At 46.0% G+C, this 14,764-nt stretch overlaps 1 pseudogene; it reads right to left on the reverse strand.

Moving 5' to 3' along the window:
• The window catches only part of LOC134341921 (zinc finger protein 721-like), a 99,994-nt pseudogene that overhangs the window by 54,474 nt on the left and 30,756 nt on the right, over positions 1-14,764 (reverse strand).

Genomic DNA, 14,764 nt, shown 5'->3' on the forward strand with positions numbered 1-14,764 from the left:
GCGTGAATACCGGGTCTCCTACCGGTAACGATGCTCTCTCTCCGCTCTTGATCCATTCTCCATACTGGCCTCTTCTCACTTGTCTATCACCCCTCGTGGTCCCCTCCTCCTTCCCTTTCTCCTGTCCCATCCGATTCCTTCCTCTCCAGCCCTTTAGCTTTCCTGTCCGGCTGGCCTCACCTATCACCTTCTTGCTATTCTCCTTCCCTCCACCAGCTTTTCTGTTCTGCCGTCTTCACCCTTCCTTTCCAATTCTCAAGAAGGACTTTGGACAGAAACGCCAACTGTTTTTTTTTCTCTTCCGTAGATGCTGTCTAATCTGCTGAGTTCCTCCAGCATTGGCCAACATTCTGACCTCCTTCTTGAAAGTAGAAGAGACGGATGCAGGTCAGATGGACCCTCAGTTTCGAATCCGTTTCCAAATGAGAGTGAGAGGAGAATTCAGCACCTGCTTCAGCTGCTGTCTGAACTTAGTCTGGCTGACGGCGTAAAGAGCGGTGTTTGTGCAGCAGCTCAGAAGTTGCAGCATGTAGCACAGTTCATTGAAAAATGAGGGTATCGTCAGCCAATATGGGAAGACAACTACATAAACCATCCTGTTCCAGATAGCCATCACCCCATACAACGCCCATAACAGGATGAAATTTCCCGAGACGATCAGCAATAAAACGAGGGACTTTCTGCGGCTCTGCATCTCCGGGTCTCTGGAACTCTGACCACGGCTGGAAGCCCGGAGTCTGCCGCGGGCTCTACTGGCCAGTAAAACGTGTGCGATGGTGAAAGCATTGAGCAGGATAACAACGAGGAATGGGATCACAGTCGAAAGGACAGAACGTACGACATCGATTACTGTCCAAAATAGTGATTCAAGAAATTCCCATCTCCGCATGCAAGACCACGCTATGTTAGAGGAAGTATATATATCTTGGACCATGAAGAACCAGGAAATGTTCTTTAAACAACTCAGTGCAGTCACTGTGCTCAGAACCACAGCCGCCGTTCTCCCAGTGCAATACTTAGCGTTTAGATCCTGGAAGCAAATAGCCACAAATCGATCAAAGGTGAAGGCGACGGTGAACCAAACAGAGCAATCTGTTGCGGCCTGCAGTAAGAAGACGTGGATTCTGCAAACGCGGACGTAATACAAGAACGAAAAGACATCCGGAAAAGCCTTCGGAATTTTCATCAATATAACGTCGAGGAAAACGACCGCTAGGTCAGCGGCTGACATGGCCAGCAGATAGCGGGTGACAGTTTTAGACAGTCCGCACTTTCCCCGTGATAGTATGACAATCGTCACCACGTTCACTGTGAAAAGCAGAAGGACAAATATTTTACATCAGACTTTGTAAAATGTACTGAGAACAAAATCAAAAACTTGCACGCTGCAGAGGTAGAAGAACTTATCGCTGATTGGAGACAGTTTTTGGGTCAGTCAGGGATTAATATTCAATAAGAATGCTAATTCGTGAAAATGACATTATCCACTGGACAGAAGACGCTTTGAAATCCGATATCTGAGTGCGGACAAAAATGAGCGGATGTCGTTTGCATAATTTCTCTCCCCAAATAAAATATACAGTCTGAGAGAAGCAGCAGAGATTAAGTTCAGCAATGAGCCAAATTCAGTCGAACAATTCGAGCTGATATTTGCCCCGGTTCAGTGCAGTATCACCGATCTCTGTACGTCACTGTAACACACCGCCAAAGTCAATAATGCGAAGGTTGTCCTTGTTGATGGAATACCGTGGCTGCATGCAACATGGAACTGGGGTCAATAAAATCATAACATTTCAGCTGGACACGGTTCGGGGAAATGCCGTATCCTTTGTATCTTCTACTGCTTTTGGTCCTGCGTTATCAAATCAGACCTTTCACCAGAAGGCACGGATCTGATCAGTATGTTATAATTAACAGACTCCTCGGTCCCTTTGAAAGGGCAGTGTTTCGGATGCATAGAAAAGCTGAAAACAGAAGAGTACTGCAGTCTGATGTTTCAGGTGGGAGTGATGCAGACAAACACCCAGATAGAGTTGCTGCTGAAACTGTAGGACGGTCATTCAACGCCTTGGCGTCGCGATTAGATCACAGGTGGAGTTTATTTGTAAGTAATGGAGATTGTTAGAAAGCTTTCATCCCCAATGAACACACGGGTACACAATGAGAGTGTGAGAAGGCTGCAGGGGATCGAAACTGGCGGCACGAACAAACGCAAGAATATTTAGGTCAACTCAAGGTGTAAAATTAAATAGTCAGGTAGGGGTCCGGTGGAGAGAATAAGGCAATGTGAGCAACAGTAACTTAGGTACGGGTAGAACAACGTGCATTGAACGCATTACTAATGGCTGGGATGGTGTATTTTAATTTCCACAAAGCCCCCGGATTAACGCAAGAAGCTGATTTGACGTCATTACTGAACTAACAAACACGCATTTTAAGGAGGAGGGATATAGATTACATAAAAATTTCACATACTGAATAGATGGTCTTGAAGTTTTCACTACATTTAAGTCTACTGATTCTCCATCGCACCGATTGTCGTCTTCTACTCAGTTGCACATCCGACCGTGATCTCGGAAACCCTCTCACCGACCTCTCCCCACTCCCCCCCGCACTGACAGAGCTGGAATTTCTCCACCATTTTACTACTTTCGCTAAGGTCATGAATCTATATATACTGATCTTACTGATTTGTTCCACATATACTGTTTCTGCGGATAGAAAATGTTCACCTGTCTGGCAAAGGTGCAGATGCCATATGCTGTGTTTTGGTTTAACTCTGTCAGAGTTTGGAACCCGTGTTTTAGACTAACAAACTATAGAAAGGCAGAAGCGAATATTTTTTTTTCCCTCACGACTCACTATTTGGTCCGCGCTGAACGCATTGCGTGCCAAACGATAAACGGGCTTTTAGTGAGAAAGTCAAACATATTCCGAGTGTGCGACGAGCAGAGTCTGAGATGCTGCACAAAAATTGGTCTGAGCTCAGAAAGGGCTACAGAGAGTCGGTGAAACTTCTCTCTCTGAAGCCAGGAATTGACTCGGGAATCATGGGTTCATCATGCCCGGTGACAGAGAGAATCAAAATCTTCGATTCTCCGCAGGAGAATCTGATCTGTGGGGTAATGGAGAGGGCAGAGGCTTGCAATGTGCTCAGAGTTAAAAACAAACAGGCGGATGAAGACGTCCATTGCAGCTGATCTGTGGGGTAATGGAGAGGACAGAGGCTTGTACTGTGCTCAGAGTTATTAACAAACAGGCGGATGAAGACGTCCATTGCAGCTGTGTGTGATATTTATGGAAGGTTAGTGCAGCGGGCAGGGTCAGAGTTTGGAATCGGCGCGAAGGTGAGTTTACATTCTCGATAAGTAAAAAACAACACAAGAACAGAGAATGGCGCGTATCTTTGAACATCTGCCGTCTACACTATACACTGGGGCAACTCAGCGAGACTCGTTGACAACTTCCTAACCTACGACTGCGACCATCTAGAAGTTCAGGAGCAGTACAGCATGGGGATTCCGCTGCCTGGACATTTCCCTCTAAGATACGCCATTCTAACACGGAAAATAATATCGCAATTCCCTTACAGTCTCTGAGTCAGGACCCTGGTACTGTCTCCCGAACAGCCATGCGGGATACCCAGTCCTCAAGTACATCAGCTGTTCCACAAGACACCTGACACACCCGTTCTCAAAGACAGGTCGGGATGGACAATACAATGCTGGCTCAGCTTGAGAAATTCACGGATCTTGAGCAAATTAAACAGAAATTTAATGTAAAGATTTGACAGCATCCCTAACTGTCGGAAAAGACAATAAGTCGTCAGTCTGACACGGGCGTTTTCAACATTTACCGAATATAAATGCGGAGTTACGAATATATATCAAGCAAACAAAAAGGACAGTGTGTGTTTGTGGGTAACATGGGGAGGAGTGGACGTGGCATGCGTGTTGTTTGCGATAATAAGACCTTGGTATAGCTACCGCTCGAAATAGTTTCTACATGAGACTTCGACTTACCTGGGACGGCAACGACAGCAAGAATTGGGTAGTAAATCGGCGCAAAGTCCAAGAGCGCAATATAGATCCGCTGTGATAATGTAACGTCAGTTGAATGAGTTTTGAAGTAGACATCCGCATTGAAACGTTCTGATCCATTGGTGTAACTTTCCACTGAACCGATCCCAGATTCCGACCCATTCTTGAACTGTCCCGCTCTACTCTCCAGGATCGGTGTGTCGGAACTCCGATTCTCAGGTCTGTTGAACAGTGTCATTACCGGAGGCGTTGCTCGTACTGACAATCATTGTGGGCAACCCCTATTTGTACTAAAGAAGCACAAACCGATGACGCAATCAGACCCTGTGGATGTTCACTTAATTAATCCCAGTGCACGAACAGGTGCAGTTAACCCCTTCATAGACAGTGAATTAAAGCGGCAGGGATAGAGTGGAGGGAACAGTATGTAAGGAGCGGGGTTTAAAGCCGGATGTCATTGCCATCCGGTAGAGAAAACTATCACCGTGACTGATACACCGAACATTTTCTCCAGACGGCTGGAGCATCAGATAGTTAGTGTTTGTTGTTGTTGTTGTTGTTGTCTGTTTGTTTGACATTCACAGTCTGTAGTCGGCTTGTATAAGTCCTCGGTGATAAACTTTCTAAAGCTCAAGGATTTGATCAAAACCTCAACTATCCCAACGTACAAACCGATACAAAGCCACAACTAATAAAAAGAGAAATGTTGGAAGCAACAAGGTGCTTGTAAAATCTCGATGTAGAAACATGATAGAGCAGATGGCGGTCCGTGCTGCTCACTAAGAATATTGCATTCTCCGGTTATAATTTATCTTGTACACTCGGATCTATACTCGGCATCTATACGCCCACAACGGTTGCTTTTCATAAATTAGGATATCATTTAATTACTCCTTTTAAATCATTGAGCGAGAGACAAGTAACAATGTCCTGTCACTGACTTTGCACCGTCAGTAGCTTCTGATTACAGTATGTCAGGAGCGGGATTTAAGCGCAGATGTCATGAGCTTGCGGTAGAGAAAACTGTCACCAGGACTGATACTTCAAACATTTTGTCCTGACGGCTGGACCATCAGATAGTTAGTGGTTGTTGTTGTTGTTGTTGTTTTGACAGACACCCTGAGATCTTATCCTTAATAATTGACTCCAGCATCTTCCCAACCACTGAGGTCAGAACAACCAGTCTATGGCTATTTCTCTTCTGTCTCTCTCCCGTATTGAAGGGTGGAGTGACAGTGGCAATTTCCCAGTCTTCCAGAACCATTCCAGAATCCAGTGATCCTTCAAAGATCATAACCAATGCTTCACGATCTCGTCAGCCACCTCATTCAGAACACTGGGATGTACACCACCTGGTCCAGGTGAGTTACCTGCCTTCAGACCTTTCAGTTTCCCAACAGCCTCCTCTCCAGTTATGATAACTTCACACACCTCATGACCCCTGACACCTGGAAATTCTACCATACTGCTAGTGTCTTCCACAGTGAAGACTGATTCAAAATACTTATTCAGTCCATCCTTTACTTCGTTGTTCCACGTTACTACCTCTACAGCATCGTTTTCCAGCGGTCTGATCTCCACTCTCCCCTCTCTCTTACACTTCCTGTGTTTGACGAAACATTTCGTATCGTCTTTAATATTATTGGTCAGCTTAGTTTCATATCTTTTCTTTACCTTCTTAATTATTGTTTTGAGCACGATTGACTGTGGCCTTTCCATTAAGAAATACATGATCTGGTTACGGACAGAGGTGTTGAGACCCAACGAGGACAGTTTACCCAGCAGCTTCGGAGAGATGATCTTTTTCAACGCCCAACGTTGTATTATATTTGTATTATCGGCAAATTTATCCACAAATCCATTAATACCGTAGTCCAAATTATTGACAGACATCGCAAAAAGCAGCGGTCCCAACACCGACCCCTGCGGAACTCCACTGGTAACCGGCAGCCAGCCAGAATAGGATCCTTTTACTCCCACTCTCTCTTTTCTGCCGACCAGCCAATGCTACACTCACGCTAGTAGTTTTCCCTGTGATATCATGGGCTCTTGTTTTGCTAAGCAGCCTCATGTGCGGCATCTTGTCAAAGGCCGTCTGAAAATCCAAGTACACCTCGTCTACTTCATCTCCTTTGTCCACCGTGCTTGTAATTTCCTGAAAAAATTGCAGTAGGTTTGTCAGGCAGGATTTGCCTTTCAGGAAGCCATGTTGGTTTTGTCCTATCTTGCCATGTGCCTCCAGGTACTCCGTAATCTTATCCCTATCGATCGATTCCAACAACTTCCCAATCACTGATGTCAGGTTAAAAGGTCTATAGTTTCTATATGTTAAAATGGTGAGATGGACCGTGCACTTATGAATGATGACGTTTTACGGAGCAGTACATTCTGTGTAATAGAGTGATATGGCAAACAGACCGTTCGGCCCGACTTCATTCTGCACGTTATTCGCTGCTCACCCTCATCGAGCCAATTGAGCAGCGACTGATCTGTAACTTTCTCTGGCTTGGCAACACAAATTCTCAAATGTTGAATTAAAATAAACAAAATAAATAAATTAAATTATTTAAATAAATAAGTATGTAATTATTTTCATAATTTAATCGAAATAAATCTCAGAATCAGCGCGTTTATGTTCCAGCAGCATTTTTATGAATACATTTCTCTCAACAATTCTAAGTTGCTCCCTTCACCGTGTATCTCCGCACTCTTATGTTTGCCGGGTCTGTTATCCGTTCCACTATGTGCACCAGTGTATGAGTTTATTCGAGCGACGTCCCACTCAAATAATATAATATTCATTTCGGTTTTCTTCTGACAGCTTCAGGCTGGTCTGTAATCTGTCTTGTATATTTTTCATGGAGTGTGATGGGACGGTGCGGAAGGAGCTGCACTTTGTGTCTGACCCCGGGAGAGTGTGTGATGGGACAGTGTCGGGGGAGCTTCACTGTTTCGGACATCCGTGATATACTGTATTTAAACAAGCAGCTAATGCTGTCGAGCCCCTGTCATCTATCGCGATTGCATTACTGTGCTGGACCAATGCCGGATCCTCGGAGATATTATCGCCCGAGATTTTGACACTTCTCTCCGTGTCCACCACTGAGCCATCAAGGAGGGTTGCTGTTTTCTCCCGGATTCCTCTGCCGGAATGCTGTCATCAGTCCCTCAGTCATTCTGATGTTGTTGTGCGGAGGATGCGTTTCCGCAGCAATTAAGTGGTCGGACCGGTCTTGGACGGTTCGCTGATAATCTCTAAAATGCTGATGGGTTTACTTTCCGTGTTAACCAAGGGAGCTGCAACGTGATATGGAACAAATTCGGAGAGAAGAATGGGGATATGCATAATAGGGCAGAACTGTGGAAAATAGAAAAAAAAGTAGAAAAAACACCGCACAATACAGGCCCTTCGGCCCACAATGCTGTGATATTACCCAGGGTGACCTATAGCTCTCTATTATTCTAAGCTCCATGAACCTACACAGGAGTCCCTTAAAATGGTTTGGAATAAATTTACATTTGAAATCGCTCGAAGTAGATATCCGTTTACCCGTGAGGACCTCAGCGCAGTGTATGATTCCACGTACGTCATGCATGTGAAATGTTAACTTTGCTGGAGGGGTTTGAGTCCAGGATAGCGTTATGAAGATTTATGTTATGGACCGTATTTATTCTGTACAATTATTTGCTTCGCTTGGTTGGAATTCCTGTCTCGTAACACTCGGTATGTTTGTGCAGATCTATCAGTCCGAGGACTTGAGGTAATTGTGGACGCTTCAATATATTCGATGCAATATCGTCAGGTTCTTGTTATTCCCATCTGTTTGAAGGGGGTCATCTTGTTCTGCTACTTTAGGAAGAATTCCCTCATTCATTGCTTTGTACGGGTCAGGGAGATCCACTATTTGACCTCATCTGGAAATTTTTGACGGCTGAGTTATTCCTGGCTTTTTCTAGGGACAGAAGGCTGATTTATGTGCAGGTTTCGAGAGATTATACATAGAACCTATTTTTGGCATTGCATGGTTCTTATATTCTTATACTCTCTATCATTCAGATATATTTCAGAGACAATTTATCTGCATTCGGCACTGTGTTACTGCAAAGTGTTTTCTCGGACAGAAAAGTCAACATTCAATTTATTTTCAATGGTTTGTCCGTTTAATATTTCATCTAATAATCATAGAACCACAGAACCACAGAAACATGCCCTTTGGCCCTTCTTGGCTGTGCCGAACCATTTTCTGCCTAGTCCCACTGACCTGCACACGGACCATATCCCTCCATACACCTCCCATCCATGTATCTGTCCAATTTATTCTTAAATGTTAAAAAAGAACCCGCATTTACCACCTCGTCTGGAAGCTCATTCCATACTCCCACCACTCTCTGTGTGAAGAAGCCCCCCCCCAATGTTCCCTTTAAACTTTTTCCCCCTCACCCTTAACCCATGTCCTCTGTTTTTTTCCTCCCCTTGCCTCAGTGGAAAAAGCCTGCTTGCCTTCACTCTATCTATACCCATCATAATTTTATATACCTCTATCAAATCTCCCCTCATTCTTCTACGCTCCAGGGAATAAAGTCCTAACCTATTCAACCTTTCTCTGTAACTGAGTTTCTCAAGTCCCGGCAACATCCTTGTAAACCTTCTCTGCACTCTTTCAACCTTATTTATATCCTTCCTGTAATTTGGTGACCAAAACTGAACACAATACTCCAGATTCGGCCTCACCAATGCCTTATACAACCTCATCATAACATTCCAGCTCTCATACTCAATACTTCGATTAATAAAGGCCAATGTACCAAAAGCTCTCTTTACGACCCTATCTACCTGTGATGACACTTTTAGGGAATTTTGTATCTGTATTCCCAGATCCCTCTGTTCCACTGCACACCTCAGTGCCTTACCATTAACCCTGTATGTTCTACGTTGGTTTGTCCTTCCAACGTGCAATACCTCACACTTGTCAGTACTAAACTCCATCTGCCATTTTTCAGCCCACTTTTCCAACTGGTCCAAGTCCCTCTGCAGGCTCTGAAAACCTTCCTCACTGTCTGCTACACCTCCAATCTTTGTATCATCAGCAAACTTGCTGATCCAATTTACCACATTATCATCCAGATCATTGATATAGATGACAAATAACAATGGACCCAGCACTGATCCCTGTGGCACACCACTAGTCACAGGCCTCCACTCTGAGAAGCAATTCTCTACCACCACTCTTTGGCTTCTTCCATCGAGCCACTGTCTAATCCCATTTACCACCTCTCCATGTATACCTAGCGACTGAATTTTCCTAACTAACCTCCCATGCGGGACCTTGTCAAAGGCCTTACTGAAGTCCATGTAGACAATATCCACTGCCTTCCCTTCATCCACTTTCCTGGTAACCTCCTCGAAAAACTCCAACAGATTGGTCAAACATGACCTACCACGCACAAAGCCATGTTGACTCTCCCTAATAAGCGCCTGTCTATCCAAATGCTTGTAGATTCTGTCTCTTAGTACTCCCTCCAATAACTTACCTCCTACTGACGTTAAACTCACCGGCCTATAATTTCCCGGATTACTTTTCGGTCCTTTTTTAAACAACGGAACAACATGAGCCACTCTCCAATCCTCCGGCACTTCACCCGTAGACAGCGACATTTTAAATATTTCTGCCAGGGCCCCCGCAATTTCAACACTAGTCTCCTTCAAGGTCCGAGGGAACACTCTGTCAGGTCCCAGTGATTTATCCACTTTAATTTTCCTCAAGACAGCAAGCACCCCCTCCTTTTCAATCTGTACAGTTTCCATGGTCTCACTAGTGGATTCCCTCAATTCCATAGATTTCATGCCAGCTTCCTTAGTAAATACAGACGCAAAAAAACCTATTTAAGATCTCCCCCATTTCCTGTGGTTCCGTACAAAGCCGACCACTCTGATCTTCAAGAGGACCAATTTTATCCCTTACAATCCTTTTGCTCTTAATATACTTGTAAAAACTCTTTGGATTATCCTTCACTTTGACTGCCAAGACAACCTCATGTCTTCTTTTTGCCCTCCTGATTTCTTTCTTAAGTATTTTCTTGCACTTCTTATACTCCTCAAGCACCTGATTTACCCCCTGTTTCCTATACATTTTATACAACTCTCTCTTCTTCTTTATCAGAGTTGCAATATCCCTTGAGAACCAAGGTTCCTTATTCCTATTCAAGTTGCCTTTAATCCTGACAGGAACATACAAACTCTGCACTCTCAAAATTTCCCCTTTGAAGGCTTCCCACCTACCAATCACATCTTTGCCAGAGAACAACCTGTCCCAATCCACGCTTTTTAGATCCTTTCTCATTTCTTCAAATTTGGCCTTCTTCCAGTTCAGAACATCAACCCTAGGACCAGATTTATCCTTGTCCATGATCAAGTTGAAACTAATGGTGTTATGATCACTGGAACCAAAGTGCTCCCCTACACAGACTTCTGACACTTGCCCTAATTCGTTCCCTAACAGGAGATCCAATATTGCATCCCCTCTAGTTCGTCCCTCTATATATTGATTTAGAAAACTTTCCTGAACACATTTTACAAACTCTATACCATCTATACTCCGAACAGTACGGGAGTCCCAATCAATGTATGGAAAATTAAAATCCCCTACCACCACAACTTTATATTTCCTGCAGTTGCCTGCTATCTCTCTGCAGATTTGCTCTTCCAAGTCTCGTTGACTATTGGGTGGTCTGTAATACAATCCCACTAATGTGGCCATAACTTTCCTGTTTCTCAGCTCCACCCATAAGGACTCAGTAGACAAGCCCTCTAATCTGTCCTGCCTGAGCACTGCTGTAATATTTTCCCTAACAAGCAATGCTACTCCCCACCTTTCATTCCTCTGCCTCGATCACATCTGAAACATCGGAACCCTGGAATATTAAACTGCCAGTCCTGCCCCTCCTGTAGCCAAGTTTCACTAATTGCTACAACATCATAATTCCACGTGTCAATCCATGCCCTCAACTCATCCGCCTTCCCCGCAATACTCCTAGCATTGAAATATATACACCTCAGAAGATTTTTACCACCACTCACAACCTTTCTATCAGCAGATTTGCTTAAACTTTCAACATCATATATTTTCACCCCAGCCACACTGTCAGCTCTGGCACTCTGGTGCCCATCCCCCTGCAAATCTAGTTTAAAGCCTTCCTAATAGCACTAACAAACCTCCCTGAAAGGATATTGGTCCCCCTGTGGTTCAAGTGTAACCCGTCTCTCTTGTACAGGTCCCACCTGCCCCAGAAGAGTTACCCCTAAACTTCTGCCCCTTAACCCTCAACTAATGTCCAGTTGTTTGTATCGCCCCTACTCTCAATGGAAAAAGCCTATCCACATTAACTCTATCTATCCCCCTCATAATTTTAAATACCTCTATCAAGTCCCTCCTCAACCTTCTACACTCCAAAGAATAAAGACGTAACTTGTTCAACCTTTCTCTGTAACTCAGGTGCTGAAACCCAGGTATCATTCTAGTAAATCTTCTCTGTACTCTCTCTACTTTGTTGACATCGTTCTTATAATTCGGTGACCAGAACTGTACACAATACTCCAAATTTGGCCTCACCAATGCCTTGTACAATTTTAACATTACATCCTAACTCCTATACTCAGTGCTCTGACTTATAAAGGCCAGCATACCAAAAGCTTTCTTGACCACCCTATCCACATGATACCACCTTCAGAGAACTATGCACCATTATTCCTAAACATGAGGAATTCTGCAGATGCTGGAAATTCAAGCAACACACATCGAAGTTGCTGGTGAACGCAGCAGGCCAGACAGCTTCTCTAGGAAGAGGTACAGTCGACGTTTCATGGGTATGGTGAATTTTTACCACCGTTTCCTCCCCTCAGCAGCCCAAATCATGTGCCCCCTGTTCACCCTGATGTGGGGTAAGGGCAAGGACATTACCTGGGATAAACAGGCCGCGGCCGCTTTTGTTAAAACCAAAGAAGCCTTAGCAAACGCCGCGATGCTAGTGCACCCCAGAATGGACGTTCCTACTGCCCTCACGGTGGACGCATCCAACACAGCTGTGGGTGGAGTGCTGGAACAACTCATCGTGGGTCGTTGGCAACCCCTGGCGTTCTTCAGCAAACACCTACGACCACCTGAACTCAAATACAGTGCTTTCGACCGGGAGCTATTGGCACTATACCTGGCAATCCGGCATTTCAGGTACTTCTTAGAAGGTAGGCCCTTCACCGCGTTCACGGACCACAAACCGCTTACCTTTGCATTCAGTAAGGTGTCCGACCCCTGGTCTTCCCACCAGCAGCGACATCTGTCCTACATCTCCGAGTACACGACGGACATCCGGCATGTCTCGGGAAAAGACAACGTCGTGGCGGAGGCACAATCCAGACCTACCATACAGGCCCTGTCCCAGGGGGTGGACTATGCAGCGCTGGCAGAGGCACAGCAGGCAGACGATGAGATCCCCAGTTACAGGACTGCAGTCTCCGGTTTGCAGCTCCAAGACCTCCCCGTAGGCCCAGGTGAGAGGACCCTCCTGTGTGACGTAGCTACTGGCCAACCCCACCTTGTCGTCCCAGCAGCCTGGCGCCGGCGGGTGTTCGAATCAATTCACAACTTAGCGCACCCCTCCATCAGGACAACCGTCCGGCTGGTCTCCAACAGGTTTGTGTGGCATGGACTTCGTAAACAGGTCAGTGAATGGGCCAAAACGTGCATGCAGTGCCAAACGGCCAAGGTGCAGCGGCACACCAAGGCTCCACCGCAGCGGTTCGAACCCACCCGCCGGAGGTTCGACCACATTCATGTGGATATCGTGGGGCCCCTGCCAGTGTCACGAGGAGCGCGGTACCTCCTAACTATGATAGACCGGTTCACCAGATGGCCAGAGGCAGTCCCGCTCACCGACACCACCCCCGAATCCTGCGCCCGAGCACTGATCGCAACCTGGGTAGCCCGCTTTGGGGTACCGGCCCACATTACCTCCGACAGGGGCGCCCAGTTCACCTCCAGTCTGTGGTCGGCCATGGCCAGCCTTTTAGGATCACAGCTACACCACACAACTGCCTACTACCCACAGTCGAACGGACTAGTGGAGCGTTTCCACCGTCACCTGAAGTCGGCTCTCATGGCCCGCCTGGAAGGGCCTAACTGGGTGGACGAACTTCCCTGGGTCCTGCTTGGAATCCGCACTGCACCCAAGGAGGATCTGCACACCTCATCGGCCGAGTTGGTGTACGGCGCACCCCTGGTAGACCCAGGAGAGTTCATACCAGCCCCAAGGGGGCAAGAGGAAGAACCCACAGCAGTCCTGGACAGACTACGTGAGAGGCTCGGTAACCTGGCCCCCATACCCACTTCACAGCACGTACAGAGCCCGACCAGCGTACCCAAAGACCTGCAGAACTGTAAGTTTCTTTTTGTACGACGGGGCGGACACCGGGCCCTGCTACAGCGGCCCTACAAGGGGCCATTTAAGGTGAACAGGAACAACGGGTCCACGTTCGTGCTGGACATTGGGGGGAGAGAGGAGGTTTTCACGGTGGACCGACTCAAACTGGCCCATGTGGACTTGGCGCAGCCAGTCCAGGCTCAGGAACCGTGGAGCAGGGGCAGACCTCGCAAACAGAGGTCGATCCAGACTGTGGACACTGGGGGATGTATCGCCAGTTCTGGGGGCGGGGGGTGGGTTATGCGGCGACCCACTTTCTAGCACACACAAACCGCCGCACGCCGGCAGAGAGGCCGGCCCCAAAAGGTGCGCCAGGCCATCTTCAGCAGCAGGGGGGAAATCCCGCACGTGGAAAGGGTCTGCGATTATGCATTCCCCACAGCAGTCCCACCCAGGGAGGGCGGGAACAGGAAGGCTTTAAAGCAGGCCGCGAAGTTTGAATAAATTTCTTTTATCACAATTCTAACTCACTGACTACGTGTGGTTTTTTTTTAGCGCTGTGTGCAGCACACCACTACAATATAATATTTTCGAGTCTGCGAGCCAATACTTTGGATAAAATTTTAGTATCAAAACTGAGTAAAGAGATAGGTCTATATGAAGAACATTCAGTCGGATTCTTATTCTTTTTGAGAATGAGTGAAATGGAAGCTTCGTAAAAAGACTGCGGTAGTCTTCCTACCTTAAAGGAATCTGTAAGGGTAGAACATAAGTGTGGTATAAGCAAGGAGGAAAAAGCCTTATAAAACTCTTCAGAGAATCCACGGGTCCTGGGGATTTCCCGGAATGCAATTCTCAAATAGCCTGAGCAATTTCCTCCTGGGAAATAGGTTGATCCAATTGCCTACGATCATCTAACGAAAGATTAGGGATATTTAATTGATCTAAAAATTATTCATTGCAATATTATCATTAACAGTCAGAACGGTACAATTTAGAATAAAATTCCCTAAAAGTGGCATTAATTTCAAGGTGGTCAGTTGTCATGTCCCCATTCATTTTATGTATTTCTTTAATTTGCCGCTTGGCTGAAAATGGCTTCAATTGATTAGCCAGTGGCTTACCAGTTTTATCTCCGTGAATATGAAGTTGACTGAGAGAAGACGGTGGTGTGATGAAGCGCACAGCGGCCACTCCAGTGATGAATATTGTTATTTGTCAAGTAGGATGCCGTGCACAATCCTGATTTGATGCAGATGGATGTAAGAAGCAGGGAGGAACATCTGGTGTAGCTTCTGAAATGCCTGTTT

The sequence above is a fragment of the Mobula hypostoma genome, unplaced genomic scaffold (genome assembly GCF_963921235.1).
Source record: "Mobula hypostoma unplaced genomic scaffold, sMobHyp1.1 scaffold_42, whole genome shotgun sequence".
Lineage (NCBI taxonomy): Eukaryota > Metazoa > Chordata > Chondrichthyes > Myliobatiformes > Myliobatidae > Mobula > Mobula hypostoma.